We start from the raw sequence: 19,857 nt of genomic DNA on the forward strand, positions 1-19,857 counted from the left end.
TTCCTCAAATCACAACTCCCTCTCATGGCATGGGTATACATGAGTCAAATTCAGCATTTCTCATTTAACTTTTAATATACAACAATATCAGAAGTAAAAGACGATGTGTAAAGATAACTGTGTTTCAGTAGACCCCAGTAGGAGCCTTCGGTGGCACAATGGGTTAAACCCTTGTACCGACAGGACTGAAGACCGACACATTGGAGGTTCAAATTTGGGGAGAACACAGATGAGTTCCCTCTGTCAGCTCCAACTCCCCATGCGGGGCATGAGAGAAGCCTTCCCCAAAGATGGTAAAACATCAGAAACATCCAGACGTCCCCTGGGCAACATCCTTGCAGATGGCCAATTTTCTCACACCAGAAGCGACTTGCAGTTTCTCAAGTCACTCCTGACACAAAGAAAAAGAGTGGACCCCAGTGCCTCTTGCTAGAGTGCAAGAGTTAAAGTATTTTTCATAGCTCACTTTTCAACTTGAAGAAGTCAAATGACAAAGAGATATATATTTTTAGCGAACATTCTCAAAAATAATACAAGACTAAAGCCAATACTATATATTGTTCCCTACTAGAGAAAACTAAGATTATGGAAGTGTCACAAACATTCCAGGAAATGGCGATGGAAAGTATGTAGTAGCTCAAGGGATGAAATACAGAACAGAATGCAAGTGAGAAGTGGGCATGTGTAAAAATGCCAGGACAAAAGTACAATTACCATACTAATCACAGCTCTTTGACATTTAAAATGTTGTTGTTTATTCGTTCAGTTGCTTCCAACTCTTCATGGCCTCATGGACCAGCCCACTCCAGAGCTCTCTGACAGCCGTGGCCACCCCCAGCTCCTTCTAGGTCAAGCCAGTCACTCCATCCATCTTGCCCTTTGTCGGCCACTCTTCCTTTTTCCTTCGATTTTCCACAGCATTATTATGTGGCCAAAGTACTTCATCTTTGCCTCTAATATCCTTCCCTCCAGTGAGAGGTTGGGCATTATTTCCTGGAGTATGGACTGGCTTGATCTACTTGCGGTCCAAGGCACTCTCAGAATTATCCTCCAGCACCACAGTTCAAAAGCATCTATCTTCCTTTGCTTAGCCTCCCTTATGGTCCAGCTCTTACATCCAAGGGTTATTATGGGGAATACTATTGCTTTAACTATGTGGATCTTTATTGCCAGTGTGATGTCTCTACTCTTCATTATTTTATCGAGATTGGTCATTGCTCTCCTCCCAAAAAATAAACGTCTTCTGATTTCCTGGCTGCAGTCTGTGTCTGCAGTAATCTCTGCCTCCACGTTTTCTCCCTCTATTTACCAGTTATCAATCAGTCTCTGATTGCCATAATCTTGGGGTTTTTTATGTTTAACTGCAACCCAGCTTTTGCACTTTCTTCTTTCACCTTGGTTATCAGGCTCCTCAACTCCTCCTCACTTTCAGCCATCAAAGTGGTATCATCTGCATATCTAAGGTTGTTAATGTTTCTTCCAGCAATTTTGATTCATCAAGCCCCGCACATTTCATGATGTGTTCTGCATACAAGTTGAGTGCATCGGGGGAGAGTATACAGCCCTGCCATACTTCTTTCCCAATCCTGAACCAGTCGGTTGTACCAGACTTCTAATTTACAAGGGCTGAAAAAAAAGTAAACAATGGGCCCTTTGATGATGTTTTGTTCCAGGACCCCACAAGGATAACAAAATCCAAGGATGTGCAAGTCCCAGTTGCTTAGTAAGCAGTTTCTCTTTTATAAAGTGGCAAAATCAGTGTTCATCTTTCGAATGTTTTTTTAATAATTTCAAGCTGTGGATGCTTGAATCCAAGGATCCAGAATTTCTGGATATAGAAGGCCAACGGTTCCATTTTGACACTTACAGTTCAAATTAATCCTCTATCATCCAACATTTTCACCAGCTCTCTCCTCTCATTTTGTCACGCCTTCTCTCATTTCAAAATGTGAAAGTCGTTTGCATTCGATTGACAGCAGGGAGGAGGTGAGGGAACAGAATTTTACCTTTCCCAGTAAACACAGGCAAAAGCAAATTGCTATAAGTCTTCAATAAGATGTATACTCTTCCTCGTTAATAACTTTTGCTGGGGATCACATCATGCAACTTCTGGTTCCCGAGCCACACAGTTGTCTTGGAATTTTTGAGCCCTTGGAGCCCGAAAACCCCAAAAGAGCCGAAAACCCTCCCAAAAATCCTTTTAAAAAACATTTTTAAAAGGGAAAAAAATAACGCGGCAGCCATTACTGTGCTGTCAGAGCTCTCCTGGCACATAGAAATGATGCACCAGGAGAAGGGGGAAGGAAAATGGCTCCCCCCACCCTAATTTCTCATGGTGTGCCATTTCTATGCACCAGGAGAGCTCCGGCAGTACAGTAATGGTGCCGGGTAAGGTTTTTTTACAGACTTTTCTGTGGGTTTTGTTTTGTGTTCAGGTACTGTGCCGGAAGGTTCGGCAAGGCGTCTGGATAGCCCCCCACCCTCACCCCCCCGGGAAAGCACAGATGTTGGGTAGTTGTGGTTTCTGTAATGTAGACCCAATAGGTGTTTTCAAACCCGATTGGGCTCACATTAAAGTCCTGTCTGGAACCGCCCTTAGTCTCTACTTATATAGTTCTATTGCAGAGGGTAATTTTATTTATCCGTCATTTTGCCCTGCAATATAATATCTTTCCCCTTTGACTTCATGCATTTATTTTGTAAAGGATGTTTATTTTGCAGAACACTTCACTTTGGATCTATAAGAGGATGCTGAGGGCCGGAGCCATAGAAAAGCTTGCGTGCTGTGCAAAGTGTTATTTCCAATTTAAAAGTGCCGGAGCAGAAACGACAATTTGAACAAACTACAAAGTCTTTCATTTAAAGGTGACATTTTGTTTGGCCACCGTATTTAAAATGAAAACTTCTTTGAAGGGGGTCATTTCAAATGCATCAAAGCTCTTATCGCAAACAGCTGCTTGCAGGTATTCTGGACGAAAATGCTAATTCCGTGATTGCTTAACTTTTGTGGCTTTTTCGAAATGCATATGTCTGTTGATTACAGACATTGGCACAATCACAAGGAGGGAGAGACAGCTCAGAGGACTTATGATGAAAGCAGACATCTTGTCCCTGATCAAGGCACATCCCTCTTTCCATGCCTCAGACAGAATAGGGTGAGCAAAATGATGTCTGCTGTGAAGCAATTTAAATACAGATTAATATTACTTGAACCATGGAGTAAGTGAAGAGAAGTAAATTCTCTTCAGTTCAATGTAGGATTTCCAGGTTAGAATGATCTCAAACCCTGAGATTTCTGGCAAAATCTGAGACAAGAGGGGTGACCCCTTGTAATTTCACTAGAGATGGGTCCTGCTGATGCTACAAGATTACATGGAAACCTTTACTAATGTCAACATGGGATGCCCATGATGACCAAGAACTTACATGGAACTCTGTGGCCATCTGGGCATGCCAGCATGGCGTCATAGGCATGATCCTTCCCCATTTCCCTTCCTATGGATATCGGACTGGTCCAAATTGGACCTGATCCTGCTGTTCACACTGTCCCAAAGCCACAAAGTTTCAGCAAACTCCAAAGCATCTCCAACTTTTCTGAATGTGGAGCTAAACCAGATTAACCTAGGCATCTCACAAAATTTACCAGAAGTATTGTGAAAACATCCAGGTTAAAAGGCATGGTGAGTACAGATCACACTATCTAACAAATTTGAAACATTTTCTGTTCCAGGTTAGAAAGTGTTATTTCCTGTTTAATTGTGTAGTACTTACTTTGAAAGTAATTGTTATACTCCAGACACTTTATTTTTGTGGCTGCTACAAACTATGTTGAATTGGTATTCACTGAAATACTATAGCAAAATGTGCTGCAGGTTGTCCCATAAAAACAAAGCTTGTTGCATTGTCGAAGTCATTGTCAAAGGCTTTCATGGCCAGAGTCACTGGGTTGTTGTAGGTTTTTCGGGCTGTATGGCCATGTTCTAGAAGCATTCTCTCCTGACATTTCGCCTGCAATATCCTCAGAGGATGCCTGCCATAGATGCAGGCAAAACATCAGGAGAGAATACTTCTAGAGCATAGCCATCCAGCACAAAAAACCTACAACAACCCAAAGTTTTTTTGCAGTTTAATTAACCTTTTCCATGTTTATATAGAACCAATTATGAGATGACATTTATAACCCAGGTACAGAAAGCATGTCACATAGCTGATGTAGATTAGATCAAATCTCATTGCCACAGCTCATTCTCTCATTGGTCACAAACTGCTACTAGGCATTGCCCAAATCATAGTATTATATAGTTGGAAGAGATCTCATGGGCCATCCAGTCCAACCCCCTGCCAAGAAGCAGGAATACTGCATTCAAAGCACCCCTGACAGATGGCCATCCAGCCTTGTTTAAAAGCTTCCAAAGAAGGAGCCTCCTGGGACCACAGAGATTTAGCTGTGGTCCCTGCTATATTAGAGAAAAAATGCTGGTTTTCCACATAAGGTTTAGAACCGGAAAATGACCAATAGCTCAATATTAGCTGGACAAAAGGATACAAGTATTATAAAGAGTAAAAAGAAATGCAAACTATGTGTTTGTAGACTAGGAAGAAACTGGATATGCCTTTAGATAAAACAGTTAGGAGTTCAGAAGAAAAATGAATCCTTAAATCATAATTCAGAGACAATAGTATGTGTTTTTGGCTTCACAATTTGTATATTGCAACCAACAGCATGTGCTAGCACATGCTGTTCCTCTTTGAAGAAGCCATAAGTTACACTACAGAAAACACTGCTTCCCAGTACTCACTGAAATGTTTTATCAAATGCTTACTATCTGTGAGGTCCGTAGTTCCTGCAATATTTTTAAAAAACATTATTAAAAAATCCAGGCAATGTACTTCTTTTCTTTTTTTCAAGTGTAGAGCTTGCTGGTTCAAAATAATTTGCTGCCTGTGACATGAAAGTAAATGGTGCTACTATCCCAGCATTCAACTCAATGTGCATGTCACCAAAGGCTGGTCAAGATATTTTAGTACCAGTGGTAAAAAAAAAAACCCATACTTTTTGACATTAGAAATGCAGTAATAACAAACATTTGCTGACTTTTCAAAACACAAAAATATCCCACTGACCAGAATAATAATAATAAACTTCATTTATACTCCGCCACCATCTCCCCAAAGGGGACTCGGGGCGGCTTACATGTGGCCACACCCATCAATACAGAAAACACAATATAACCCAAAAACACAACAGAAAATCAGAAAATAAAATAACCAATATAACTAAGCAGCACAACAATATAAAATCAAAACATTAAACCACTAAAAATGATCACAGTGGGCAGGGCCAATTCAAAGATTAAAATTTTAAAACACTGGGAGATAGGGCAGTGTAAAATATCAGGAAGGTAGTATCAGCCCTTATACAAATTCAAATCTATATTTAAAGAAGGGAAGGGAATTCCCCTTGTCTTTTGCAATGTCAGCTCATAACAGTATTCAAATGAAAAGAGGGAATACAGAGATAGAGATTCCAGAAATCCCACAATCACAAGCCTAATTCCTATTTAATTCCAACATGAGTACCAGATCAGCAGAATGTCCCAGTTGATTTGGCAAGTTCCCATTGATTCATTAGGGTTAAACAATTAGAATTGAATTTAGACCACAATGGCTATCTTCTGTTGAGTATTCCCTACACATATTGGTTACATTATCCTATGATCAGCAACAACAAAGAGCAGATAATTCCATAAGGCAGTAAATAACAACAGGAGTGGATTAAGACAGCATGAGGGACTTACATTATGTCATATTTAAGAATTTCCACAAAAATGTCCATTATTCTAACAGGATTTTGTGTGTGTGCACAGTGGCCTGTATAGTTCATGTAGCTTTTCCATTAGCATATATTGGGCTCTGTTGTATATATTTACTCTGATGACTGGAAGCTTTTTACCAGAGGCTGGATAAATGACTTTTTGATTACAACTTCCAGAATTTCTCAGCCAGCATGGCAACTGGTTGGAAGATTCTGGGACCTGGAATTCGCCAGGGGTGCGATGGTACAACAGGTTAAACCATTGAACTATTGTATCTGCTGACCTAAAGGTCAGCAGTTCAAAGCCATGGGTCAGGGTGAGCTCCCACTGTTAGCCCTAGCTCCTGCCAACCTAGCAGTTCAAAAACATACAAATGTGAGTAAATCAATAGGTACTGCTTCGGCACGAAGATAATAAAGGTGCCCATGCAGCCATGCCAGCAAAACACGACCAGGCTTGTCTACAGACAACAGGCTCCTGCACTTGGAAATGAAACAAGAGCACCTCCCCATGGCCAGAGTTTAGCACCGCCCCCAGAAGCCAGAGATGAAAGGGGAAGTCTTTACCTTTGTTCTATGTATTTGTATATTATTGTTATTCCACTGTATTAAAGGCACTGAATGTTTGCCTTTAATACAGTGGAATAACAATAATATGTTGTTATTCCACTGAGTCTGGGGAGATAGAGCAGAATATAAATAAAGTGCTGCTGCTGCTGTTGTTATGTAGTGAATGCCCAAAATGTTGTAGATGCCACATTACGTTACCTCTGTGAATGCTTAATTTCTGTATACAGTATACCAGTGAATATTGCTATTGTTAATTGCTATGAAGTTTGTCATGCGTTAGCATGAGTAGCATGCAGATTGACTCTAGCCCAGTTAACTGTGTGTGTGATGAATTGGCTCACAAAAGAAAAACATACGAGACTTCGGCTTAAAGTAGAAAAGAAAAATATTGTAGTATTGGCAGCATACAAAACAAAATAGCAGGATTGCTGTTTCCACAAAAGTAACATGAAACAATATCTTCTGAGAGATATCATTACTCAGCTGTGATAAGCAGGAATCCTTGTCCTCTTCTCATGGCTGTGTCTTTGCAGGACATCTGCAGCATAGTCCCCGGCTTACACAAAGCAGAACGGCACAGAGGCATAGATGCACAATAGCATAAAGGCACAATGGCAAAGAACTAAACACACAGTAGCTATCTTTATACACATGAAAATAACACTCTCAATTAACTCTTCAATTAACTGAAACAGCTGTAGCACAAACAGCCTTGAACCTTACAGCAACTTAAAGTTATAGCACAAACAACATTGATCCTTACAACAACTTAGATAAAGTACGTTGCAACCTCTTAGTAGCAACAAAGTTGACATCTGTTCAACAGCCTTGCAAAGGCCTTGCAGACTAAGGCCCCATCTACACTACCATATAATCCAGTTTCAGAATGCACATTGAACTGCATGATATGGCAGCACAGATGGGACCTCAGAAGTGTGACCTCATTGATTTAATCCATCCACTTGTAATGTTTTCTCTTTTCCTACTGCCTTCGACCTTTTCAAACATTATCGTTTGTTCTTATGAGTCATGTATCCTCATGACCGTGTCTCCTACCATAAACCTGCACAATCTCTTTGATCCATCACAGGTACGACTTGTGGGAATGAGGGAGAGAGCCTTCTCCACTGTGGCCCCTCAGCTTTGGAACTCGCTACCTGGGAAGATTAGGCAAGCCTGCACACTAACAGCCTTTAAGAAAGATCTAAAAACTTGGCTCTTCTGATGTGCCTTTGGAGAGTGACCATATATCCCAATTCTGTCTCTTCCATCTACAGTGTCATCCTCATGATGCACTTTCCCCCATCCTTAATGAAGGCTTAATCCCACTGTTTGTCCCTTATGAGCTCTTCCCGCACAAATACAATTTTTCCACTGCTATCTCATCCAGGGTTTTATCGTTTTATCTTGTGCATTTGGCCTGCCCATTGTGTTTGATTTTTCATTATGTTATTTTGCACTGTTTATTTTATCTTGTTGCTTTATGTATTTTATTGTGATGTAATTTTTTGTTGTTTTGTATCTTATTTTGCTGTCTTGTATTTTCGGGCTTGGCCGCATATTAGCCGCCCTGAGACCCCTTTGGGGAGATGGTGGTGGGGTATAAATAAAGATTATTATTATCATCATCATCATCATCATCATCATCATCATCATCATTGTAATGTCTGAAGTATGACTGTTGTAGTAGTCTGTTAGCAACGCTGCAACTGGTAGTAGGAGTGGTAGAGGAGGGAAACGAGGCAGACATACTCCTGAGTCTGGCTCTTTAAGGCTTCTGGGTTCCGACAATGACTGTCTTTGTTTAGCCATCTTGGCTTCTATCGAAAGCTACAAAATTCAGCTAGGCCACTTAGTATAACACAACATGTAAAAAAAAACTTAGTGTGGCCTATATGGACTATGGAATATACATCCATCAACATAGTAATGACTAGCATGCTTCCTTACAAAGAATGACATATTCCTCAGGACTTGCTGTACATGCATTTCGAACAGCCACTCACAACAGTCTTTTGAGTCCCCTTTGGGGAGATCAGGCAAAATATAAACAACATTTTTATTATTTTTTATTATTAAAAATCTTGGGGAGGTCTTTATAGCTTTTTAGTGCCTCAAACTGAGCTTCACCATAGAAGTAATATTTGAAAAAGCAAGACCATTTCAGCTCTAGCAGCTAGCTACTCTGTCATAGTCTCACTTTCAGTCATTTTCTAATTCCCAAAGGAACATAAACCATAATTATCACTAACACCGTATCTAACGATATGTTAAAATATATGCGGCTTATATTGCAATTCATTTAATTGAAGAGCTAACAGAGACAGGGGGGAATCTCTTCCAGTTCCCTCAGGAAACAATGCCTTTAGAAAATAAAACCTGCACGTTATGATGTTTCTACTTCTTTGTCTACCTCCAGTCATGTGTAGAAACAGGGAAAAGCAAACACAAAGCACATCAGTTCTGTTTAAAAACAAATGAGCCCACAACACGGCTGATTTTTATGAGAAAGCTATCATGGTTTAATAAAACAATAGAAAATATCTCCTGTTTACACAGCTGGATCTTAAATCCCAGCTATCCAACCAACAAATCAATTGGAATAATATATGAATGTGGCCATACTGCACATTTACAGCAGTTTGATACCATTGTAATCGCCAGGGACTCATCCTATGGAATCCTGGAGTTTATAGTCTAGTACAGGCATGGGCAAACTTCGGGCCTCCAGGTATTTTGGACTTCAGCTCCAACAATTCCTAACAGCCTCAGACCTTTTCCAGTAGGCTGTTAGGAATTGTGGGAGTTGGAGTCCAAAATACCCGGAGGCCCGAAGTTTGCCCATGCCTGCTCTATACTGAAACAGGGGGTGAAATGTATTTATGGAGGGATGTTTGTGGAGCAATTTTTAAAAACAATTTTTCTCCACAACCACACATTTTATTTTTTTAGCCTGGTTCACACATGGTTCGGCAGCTGAAGTTTGTTAATTTCTTTCTTTGACATACACTATAGGGTGCCAGGTTAAATAAGGTATGGGGCTCTATACCTTTAAAGGTTGTGTAGAAGAAGTAATTTCAGCAAGTGTTGGCTACCTGGAAAATAATATCTTTTGGAATTCCCTCCCCTATACAATTATTAAAGGTACAAAGCCTTTTCTCTTATTTCAACTGACAATCTAATATATATCCCATCTTTTCCTCAAGACTGAGTTTCAGAGTGAAAGTACATGATACATACAGTTGCCAAGCATTTCTTGATATATTTACTTACTTAGGCAATCCCTCGTAGCCCGAGGATGATGGTCCTCCAAGTGTAGCATCTTAGCGGTGGGTCTGTAGGTGGCTGTGGAGCCCTATTCTTGATCTAAATGTTTTTCCTCAGTGAGGACATTGGTTTCTAGGTGGAAAGAAGTCCTTGACATGCCTTCCTTTTGGCACATTTCTTCCTTTTGCCCTTCATTCGTGCCTCTTCAATTTCTGCAGCACTGCTGGTCACAGCTGACCTCCAGTTAGAGCACTCAAGGGCCAGGGCTTCCCAGTTCTACAGAAACTGGGAAAACAAAAACATAATATCACTTTTTTGATCACTGATAAATGAACATACCAAATACTCCTTCTTCTCCTAGAGTTATTACGCATTGCTGTGTGAAAATTGATTGTAATACAAACATAATGGATCCCACACACTGTTTTAGCATGTTTTCACAGCACCACAATGACATTTTAATACACACACACACACACTGACCCAGGGAGTGAAGTCTGGCAAATGCATTTTCATGTTAATGTGACAGGTATTTGCACTTTAGGTTTCTGCCTGGATGTTGGGGGAGCTATCCAAGGTGCTGATCTTGTTTTGCAGCTAGGGTTTCACATTATGGATAAATTATTTAATGTTTAGATTAAACCCCAGAGCAGCCTTCCTGCTCCACTCATATTGAAGTCACCATCCTCAATTGGGCCCAGAATTGCTCTGAAACAACAGGGAATTCATCATAGCTTTTAGCAAACATGGTGCTACCTCTCCAGCTGTATGATTTATAAAAATCCACTAAGTGTTAGCATATTGTCACCTTGCTGTTTATTGTTGTGTTCCTTCAAATCATTTGCAACTTATGGTGGTCCTAAGAAGAAACTATCACAGGATTTTCCTGGACATTTGTTTTTGAAGAGGTTGCCTTTGCCTACCTTTGATGTTGAGGACATGTGAGTTGCCTAGAATGACTCAGTGGGTTTCCAAGACTAAATTGGGATTTGAATCCTGGGCTCCAGAGTCACAGTTCAATGCTTGCAACTTAGAAATATATTCAGAACAAACTCTGTTTTCCACATAGAGGCCTAACCCCATTAATTCTAACTTTACACCATAAGAGGAGGATTCTTTCCTTAATTTGAAGCAGCCTTTTCATTTACATTCCTGAAAAAGGCAAATGTGTGTTTTTGGAACGATGATCTTCCTTAGCAGATTTGTCTACCCTTTTTTAAAAAGAAATGCCATGTGTCTTGTTTCATGTTTTTCTTTAGTCAACTAACTGATCTCCCTGGCTGAAAAATCTAGAGATGTTTGCTCTTGATGGATTGACCTTGAGTCCTTTTCTTTCCAAGTGAAATAGTAGAAGCTGTTCGGGAAAAGGTCCAGCACTTGCCTAATTGCACAAGGAACTGTGCTCGGGTGGAGACAGCCCTTCTTTTAGGAGGGTTTTTTTTGGCAGTACTGTCTTGTGACTGGAAATTTGTCTGGCTAGGGCAGAGGTTAACCCTTCTCACCAATCCTTACTCAAACTAATTTTATTTCCTTTCAACAGGCACTTAATCTCCAACCCTTTGAAACTAGATTGGGTAGGTTCAAAAGTCTTGTGTAACTTAATCATAGAGTTTGAGAGACCTCATGGGCCATTCAGTCCAACCCCTTGCCAAGACGCAGGGCAATCACAATCAAAACACCCCCGACAGATGGCCATCCGGCCTTTGCTTAAAAGTCTCCAAAGAAGGAGCCTCCACCACACTCCGGGGCAGAGAGTTCCACTGCTGAACAGCTCTCAGTCAGGAAGTTCCTCCTAATGTTCACGTGGAATTGCCTTTCTTGTAGTTTGAAGCCATTATTCGGCGTTCTGGTCTCCAGGGTAGCAGAAAACAAGCTTACTCCCTCCTCCCTATGACTTCCCCTCATATATTTATACATGGCCATCATGTCTCCTCTCAGCCTTCTCATCTGAAGGCTAAACATGCCCAGATTTGGGTAGAACAAGAAACGAGAAATGTGTGGTAGTACAATGGGGTAGTGGTAGCACAGCAGTTAAAGCTGCTAGCTGCAGGAAAGGCTGCTGACTGGAGAATCAACAGTTTGAAGCTGTTGAGTCAGGGTGAGCTCCCGATTGCCAATCCTAGCTTCTGTCAACCTAGCAATTCTAAAGCATACAATGCGAGTAGAACAATAGATACCACCTCAGCAGGAAGGTAAAAGGGCACCCCATGTAGACATGAAGACATGCTGGCTAAAAAGAAAAGATATGTCTATGGACAGCAGGCTCCTTCAGGATGGAAAATGGAACAAGAATACTTCCCCATAGCCGGACATTGAGTATCACCTCCAGACACTGGAAATGGGAAAAAAAAGGGAAAGGCCTTTACCTTATCTGTATATTGTATGTCATGTTGTTTGTGTAAAAAGGCATTGAATGTTTACCTTAAATGTACTGTAGTCCCTCTGGGAAGATAAAACTGAATATAAATAAAATGTATTATTGTATTATTATTAAATAGATGGCATTCTGTTAGGAAGAAATTGATGTGAAATGGAATGGTACAATAGATGCAAAGTTGTCACTGTTCCATACCCTTTTCTCATCTCTTTTTCACTTCTTGTGTTATGATGCTTCCAGACAAGGGACAGACTTCTACCAAAGTTGCTTTTTAAAAAAAATTTAACTCCTAGAATCCACCAGACTGCATGACCATTGCCAAGACTGCCAAAACTTACAACAACCCAGTGATTCCAGCCCTGAAAGCCTTCAACAATAGATTAAAAACAATAGAGTCTCGCTTATTCAACATAAACAGATTGGCAGAACGCTGGATAAGCAAAAATTTTGGATAATAAGGAGGGATTAAGGAAAGGCCTATTAAACATCAAGTTACATTATGATTTTACAAATTAAGCACCAAAACAAGTTTTGCAACAAATCGACAGAAAAGGCAGTTCAATACACAATAATGTTATGTAGTAATTACTGTATTTACAGATTAAGCACCAAAACATTGCAATGTATTGAAACAGCTGTGGATCCGGGCAGGAGGCAGACTGCGTTGGATAATACAGAATGCTGGATGAACGAAGACTGGATAAGCGAGACTCTATTGTAGATGAAATAATATCACTTAATATCACATAATATCACTTCACTCACTTCCAAATTAATTTCAAGCTTTGACAGAAACAATTCTGCTTGCTTTACTCTCCCCACTCTCTAAGCGCTTCAAAACAAAGAAACAATTCAACAATGTCACTGTCACAGCATTTTTTAAATAAATGCCTTAAGTGTTCTGAGGAAAGAGGTTTTCATCAAATGTGTTTATTTAGATCAGCCTTTGGGTTTGTTTCCAGTTATGTGAAACACTATCCCTCATTTAAATCACTGTCTCCTTATCTTAGCCCTGATCATGAGCTTAATATAAAAATATATTTGCACAATTCATGAACGTCTCTTTCCTGGAATTATTTTTAAGTCTCTTGATGACATCAGTTCTGAAGAATTGCTTATTTGGTTTGAATGATGTAAGCTTAACTGTGTTTCACTGGAAGAAACCTAGCTTGAATTACAGTCATGTAATGCTTCATACATTTTTGAGATAATTGCCGTCTTGGTTGTTTATATATTTAATATGTGGAGTTCGCTATTGAATTAGTGGTAGGAACTGTCTTTTTATTTTATCAGTGGAATCACTATGAAGTGGGTAACAGGTGCGGCTTCTTTTCCAGTCAGGTTCCCTTCCAGCTTATATAGAAACAATGGTCAGATGCAGGTGCCTCACTTAAGTTCCCAGCACTTAAGTGAAGCACCTGCATCTGACCATTGTTTCTATATAAGCTGGAAGGGAACCTGACTGGAAAAGAAGCCGCACCTGTTACCCACTTCATAGTGATTCCACTGATAAAATAAAAAGACAGTTCCTACTGTCTGCTGAATGGGCAAATTTAAAAAAAATGTTTCATAGGTGGCATGAGATGGGATATGGAAGTTCCCTAGATTAATAGATTTGTGATGGTTCATTTCACCTTCCAGGTGTGAAAATGCAAGTGTACCTTATGTGGAAGACAGCCAGCATGATACAGTGATTTAAATTTCACAAAGCCAAAACACATCGGAACTACGCTATTGTTGTTGTGTGCCTTAAAGTTGCTTCCAAGGCCCCTTCTACACTGCCATATATTCCAGATTATCAAAGCAGATAATCCATATTATATGCTTTGAACTGAATTGCATGAGTCTACACTGCCATATAATCTAGTTTAAAGCAGATAATCTGGATTTTATATGGCAGTGTAGAGGGGGCCCAAGTTATGGCAGCCAGGGAGACCAGGGTTTTTAAAATGATTTTTATTGAAAGTTGAGGATACAATAAAAAGTAGATTTAGAGAAGGTACATTAAAAGTGGGGGAATATTAAATTCAAAGAAAAGTTTGAAACTTGATAGGAAAAAGCATAGCACAAGGGGCGGGGGGGGGGGGAGAGAAGAAAAAAAGTTGAAATGAGAGATAGGTTTACCACTATGAGTTTCTTCCAGGTTCAATTTTGCCGAAGTTCTATTTTTGTCTTAAAATCTTTTTAATCTGTGTAGCGTTGGCTTATATTGTGCAAATGCTTAGAAACCCTGTTACGGCTTATTTTGTGGGTATGTCTTATTTTCGGTTTATATCTAGACCGCCCTCTCTCCCCAGAAGGACTCAAAAGATTATTTTGCAGCAGTCAGTTAATTCCCAATAGCTAGGTGCATGTGTTGTTTAGGGTTGGACTATTGACCTCATAGAATCATAGAGTTGGAAGAGACCCCATGGGCCATCCATGCCAAGAAGCAGGAAAATTGCATTCAAAGCACCCCCGACAGATGGCCATCCAGCCTCTGTTTAAAAGCTTCCAAAGAAAGAGCCTCTACCACACTCCGGGGCAAAGAGTTCCACTGCTGAACGGCTCTCACAGTCAGAAAGTTCTTCCTCATGTTCAGATGGAATCACCTTTCTTGTAGTTTGAAGCCATTGTTCCGTGTCCTAGTCTCCAGGGCAGCAGAAAACAAGCCTGCTCCCTCCTCCCTATGACTTCCTTTCACATACTTATACATGGCCTTCATTATGTCTCCTCTCAGCCTTCTTTTCTTCAGGCTAAACATGCCCAGTTCCCTAAGCCGCTCCTGATAGTGCTTGTTCTCCAGACCCTTGATCATTTTAGTCACCCTCCTCTGGACACATTCCAGCTTGTCAATATCTCTCTTCAATTGTAGTGCCCAGAATTGGACACAGTATTCCAGGCGTCTTCTGACCAAGGCAGAATAGAGGGGTAGCATGACTTCCCTGGATCTAGATACTAGACTCTGATTGATGCAGGCCAAAATCCCATTGGCTTTTTTTGCTGCCACATCACATTGTTGGCTCATGTTTAACTTGTTGTCCACGATAACCCCAAGATCTAGTTCACATGTACTGCTCTCGAGCCAGGTGTTCCCCATTCTGTATCTTTGCATTTCATTTTTTCTGCCTAAGTGGAGTATCTTGCATTTGCCACTGTTGAACTTCACATTGTTAGTTTTGGCCCATCTCTCCAATCTGTTCATCCTTCATCACATGGAAGGTTTTCTCAGTTGCTCAACGCTACCGACATGGCGCTGGCATTGAGTCCACCAAAGCCCAACAGTAATGCAGTTTTTCTTCTGGCAGTTGGGCTCTGTGCTGTCAGCGAGCCAGCAACACAGAAGGATGGATCCCAGAGGAGTCACATGGCCTCCCGATTCTGCATAGAAGAAGCTCAGGACAGCATGGAAGGAAGCCGGGGATAGCAATGAAATATCTTAGGATGGGAGACCATGGCTAACCATAGTAAGGGTACAAAGCAGTACCCTGCCCCATGGTTTCCTCTGCTGTCCCCTGACTTCTCAACCTCCATATGATGAGGTCCTATGATTCTGGAAAACAGGGTTTGATTCCTTGCTCAGCCATGGAAACCCACTAGGTGGGTTTCCATGGCAAGTCACACACTCTTAGCCTCAGAAATCCTTGTAATAGGCTTACCTTAGGGTCACCATTCATTGGAAATGACTTGAAATCACTCAACAACATCTAAATAAAATGATTTGCCAGAAAAGAGAGAAGGATACATATATTCCATAGCCTTGGAGCAGCCACCAAGAAGCCGCCTCGCATGGTCCCATTTTTAACAGAAGCCAAAGACATCACCCAAAAAAGGGAAGGAGGACTGAAAAAATACAGAAATTATTTGGCCAAAATTTTATCTAAAGATCCATAAAATATTAGTAATCAAAGAATGGCAATTCAAAGAAAAGGAGTCCACATGGAAGCAAGTCTAATGTATTGCATAATAAAGAAAGAGGAAGAATCCTTGATAGGTAAAAATAGGTTTTCATCACAATAAAAGCCTTTACAAGGAAGTCAGCTGTTTGTCATTTATGTAAAGCAGAAATCCCAGAATGTGTCTCACTAATCCCTTCATTAAGCCAAATTCACTGCTTTAGATGAAGCAGAACATCTCTAATGAATGTTTATAAATCCAGACCATTTAAGGTTGCCGCTTTTCAACTTGGAATACATACTCGGAGTGCAATTTTGTTCTAATGCAATGTCATACAGTGTCTGGCAGTCAGCATATGAAATCCAAACATTTTGCCTCCAGAGTGTCGGCACTAAATACATCTACCCATCCATCTCATTTTGTGGCATTTTTGGAATTTTAATGTGTATGTTTAGAAAAAAATAATTACATTTGACTAAATCTAGAAGCATTCTTTTTTAATGGCAAGTAATGAAGGAAGAGCAAAAGATTCTCTTCTTAACACAGCCTTTTTTAAAAAAAATGATATTCCAAGGTCTAGTTTAAATACTTGATTAGAATGTTGGTTGTCATCAGTTCTCTATTGTCATGTCTTGAGAGAGGTTTGCTTTTAGGCCGCTACATGGATAGCTTTACTTAATAGAATTAAAATCTCTTTTCAGTCAGAGACTGAAAATATTTAGCTTATTATTATAGCCCAAATGTACTTCTAGATTGCTTTACTTATTAGTAATAGCATGAATGAATAATAGGGGCGACGGTGGTGCAATGAGTTCAACCTTTTTGCTGCTGAACTGCTGACCTGAAGGTTGGCAGTTCGAATCCAAGGGACAGGGTGAGCTCCCACAGTTAGCCCTAGCTCCTGCCAACCTAGCAGTTCATAAACATGCAAATGTGAGTAGATCAACAGGTATCATTTTGGAGGGGAAAGACAAAAAGACGCTCCAAGCAATCATGCCAGCCACACGACCAGGAGATGTCTATGCACAACGCAGGCTCCTCAGCTTGGAAATGGAGAAGAGCACCTCCTCCAGGAGATGAGTACCACCTCCATAGCAGAACTGAAAGAAGAATGCTTTGAATGCAATTTCCCTGCTTCTTGGCAGGGGGTTGGACTGGATGGCCCATGAGGTTTCTTCCAACTCTATGATTCCATGAGAAGCCTTTGCCAGTGTATTTGTGTCTCATTGTATTTCATTGTAACAAGGCATTTAATATTTGCCTGTGTCTGTTTATATATACTCTGAGTGGAGCACATCAAAAAGTAATAATAATAATCATCATCATCATTATCATCATCATCATCATCATTTATATTATGCCCTATCTCCCCGAGGGGACTCAGGGCGGTTTACAGTACACATATACCACAAACGATCAGTGCCGATTATACAATTAACGAAGACAGACATAACATAAACAGAGGTAAAGGCTTCCCATCTTTTTCCAAATCCAGCATCTGGAGGCTGTCCTCGGGGGGCGGGGGGGTTGCTGTCGCTCCATCTTCCATGCTGAGGAGCTTTGTTGTCTTTAGACGTTCTCCCAATTGAATTTGGTGGGGAGGTAATAAAAAGTGCCCAACATGTCCGCATGGGTGCCTTTTACTACCTCCCTGACAAAGCAGTATCTATTTATCTACTCACATTACTGTTTTTAAACTGCTAGGTGAACAGAAGCTGGCCAGGTGGTTGGGAGCTCACACCAACCTGGGCTTGAACTATTGGCCTGTTGAATTGGTTAGATTTTCTTCAGCTGGCAGTTTAGCCTGCTGTGCTAAAGCCAGAGGTGGCCCTAGGTAATTTTCAATGGTAAGCAAACAGTATTTTGGTGCCCCCCCCCCCAAACCAATCACTGATATATATTTTCTGTTCGTCGTGGGAGTTCTGTGAGCCATATTTGGTTCAATTCCATCATTGGTGGAGTTCAGAATGCTCTTTGATTGTAGGTGAACTATACATCCCAGTAACTACAACTTGCATATGTCAAGGTCTATTTTCCCCCAAGAGCGCCTCAAGAGCGCCCCTGGGCAAAATCAACTATACTGCAAAGGCTTACTTTGCGTAATGGGTTGAGCCACCCCTGGCTAAAGCCCAGCCCTTATATCTGGTAATTATAGAAATGACCAGATAAATGACTTATTCAATGGAATGTGATTACATTTTGTTGCATGTTTGAATAGAAAATACATTGGGTTGTTTTAATTTTTTTCAGGCTGTCTGGCCATGTTCCAGAAGCATTATTTCCTGATGTTTTGCCTGCATCTATGGCAGGCATCCTTGGAGGTTGTGAGGACGCCTGACAAACGTAACAGCAGAAACACATAAATTGAACAAGAACATGAGAGGGTTGTCAGATTTAAATTAATTAAATAACTAGCAATTAGATCATTCCAGAGAAAATATTTTCTGTGTTTGTCGAAGGCTTTCATGGCCTGAAAAACTAACAGCAACCCAGTGATTCTGGCCATGAAATCCTTCGACAACACAGAAAATACATTATTTTCTAAGGAATGATTTACTTGCTAGTTATTTAATTAATTTAAATCTGACAACTAATTGTAGTATTCCTCTCATGTTCTTGTTCAATTTATGTGTTTCTGCTGTTAGGTTTTCATTCCACAAAATATGGTCATAAAGAATAGCTGGAATAAAGTTAAAACAAGAAAAGATGGAAGGGAATTAGTTCTGCATGGTGCCTCTATCCATAGCTTTACGCAAAGACAACTCGCTTGAAAGTAGTTGTGGAAGAATCTCCTTGAATATCAAAACATAAATGGAGCCCAGATGATTTCCCAAATCATCCATTTACCATTCTGAAGAGCAGCAAATATTACTCACTTTCTTTGTTTGAACATGAAGGCTGTTCGACTCAACATCAGCATGACTGCTTGCATTTGTGAAAATCTACACCAAATTCAGTGACCTTAAAGTGTGAAATGGATGTGTGAACCTCAAAGACAATGCACACAGGTGAGATTTTCTTCCCCATGATCAAGTTGGCCTACATATAAATGTGACAACTTAGCTAAGAAAAGGAAAACCTGTCCTATATCCTTCAATGTTTCATTAAAAGTAGAAGGAAGGAAGGAAGGAAGGAAGGAAGGAAGGAAGGAAGGAAGGAAGGACATTCTTTTACTACTTCTTATGCCATGGCTTCTGGTCAGAGATAAGTAGGGGTTCAGTCTGTGATTGTCTCTTTGCCACAGGAGAATGATCATGATCAGGACCCTTCAGAGGTTCCGATGTCTGACTTTAATAATCAGGTCTCAGTTGATTCTCAGGGGTTTGTGAATGCAGATGATGGCCTAGAAAATGAAGTTAGCCAGAGTGAAACTGAGGAGGATTCTGGGATTGCTAGTTCCCAAGGCAAAGATGTCTTCAGACAGTCTGATGTGAAACAGGCTGAGGTCGAACAGTCAAGGTAAGAGAGAAGGGAATGTGCTAATGAGCCAACTGGAGGAGGCTATCTTTGATCGCAGAGGGCAAATCTATCATGATTGCCACCTGGTCTTAGGGAGGAGGCGTTGGCAGGATTAAGAGAAAGAAGGGGTTTGAGAGAGGTTTCCCAAGGGAATTGGAATTCTTTTGCCATGGCATTTTGTATGCATGCTCTTCAGTGAGTCCAACGTTCATCTTCCATGCCTGCTTCATGTCTTTGTTTCATGCTGAGACTCATGTAAGATCTTGCTCCAGATTCATGTTCATGCTGAGATTTTTGTAAGCCTTGTATCCTGATTTCAAGCTGCTGCATTTTGGTGTTGTCCATGTTTGCTCCTGACTCTTCAAGGGACTTTGTTCTTACAATCTTTTGGATTTAAGGACCATTTCCTGTGGACTTGTTTAATTGGACTTTGGAACTATCCTGTTCTCCTGATGTGGATTTTGCTGTTTAGAACCAGTCTTTTTAGGGCAGT

This window comes from Anolis sagrei, chromosome 3 (assembly GCF_037176765.1).
Source record: "Anolis sagrei isolate rAnoSag1 chromosome 3, rAnoSag1.mat, whole genome shotgun sequence".
Lineage (NCBI taxonomy): Eukaryota > Metazoa > Chordata > Lepidosauria > Squamata > Dactyloidae > Anolis > Anolis sagrei.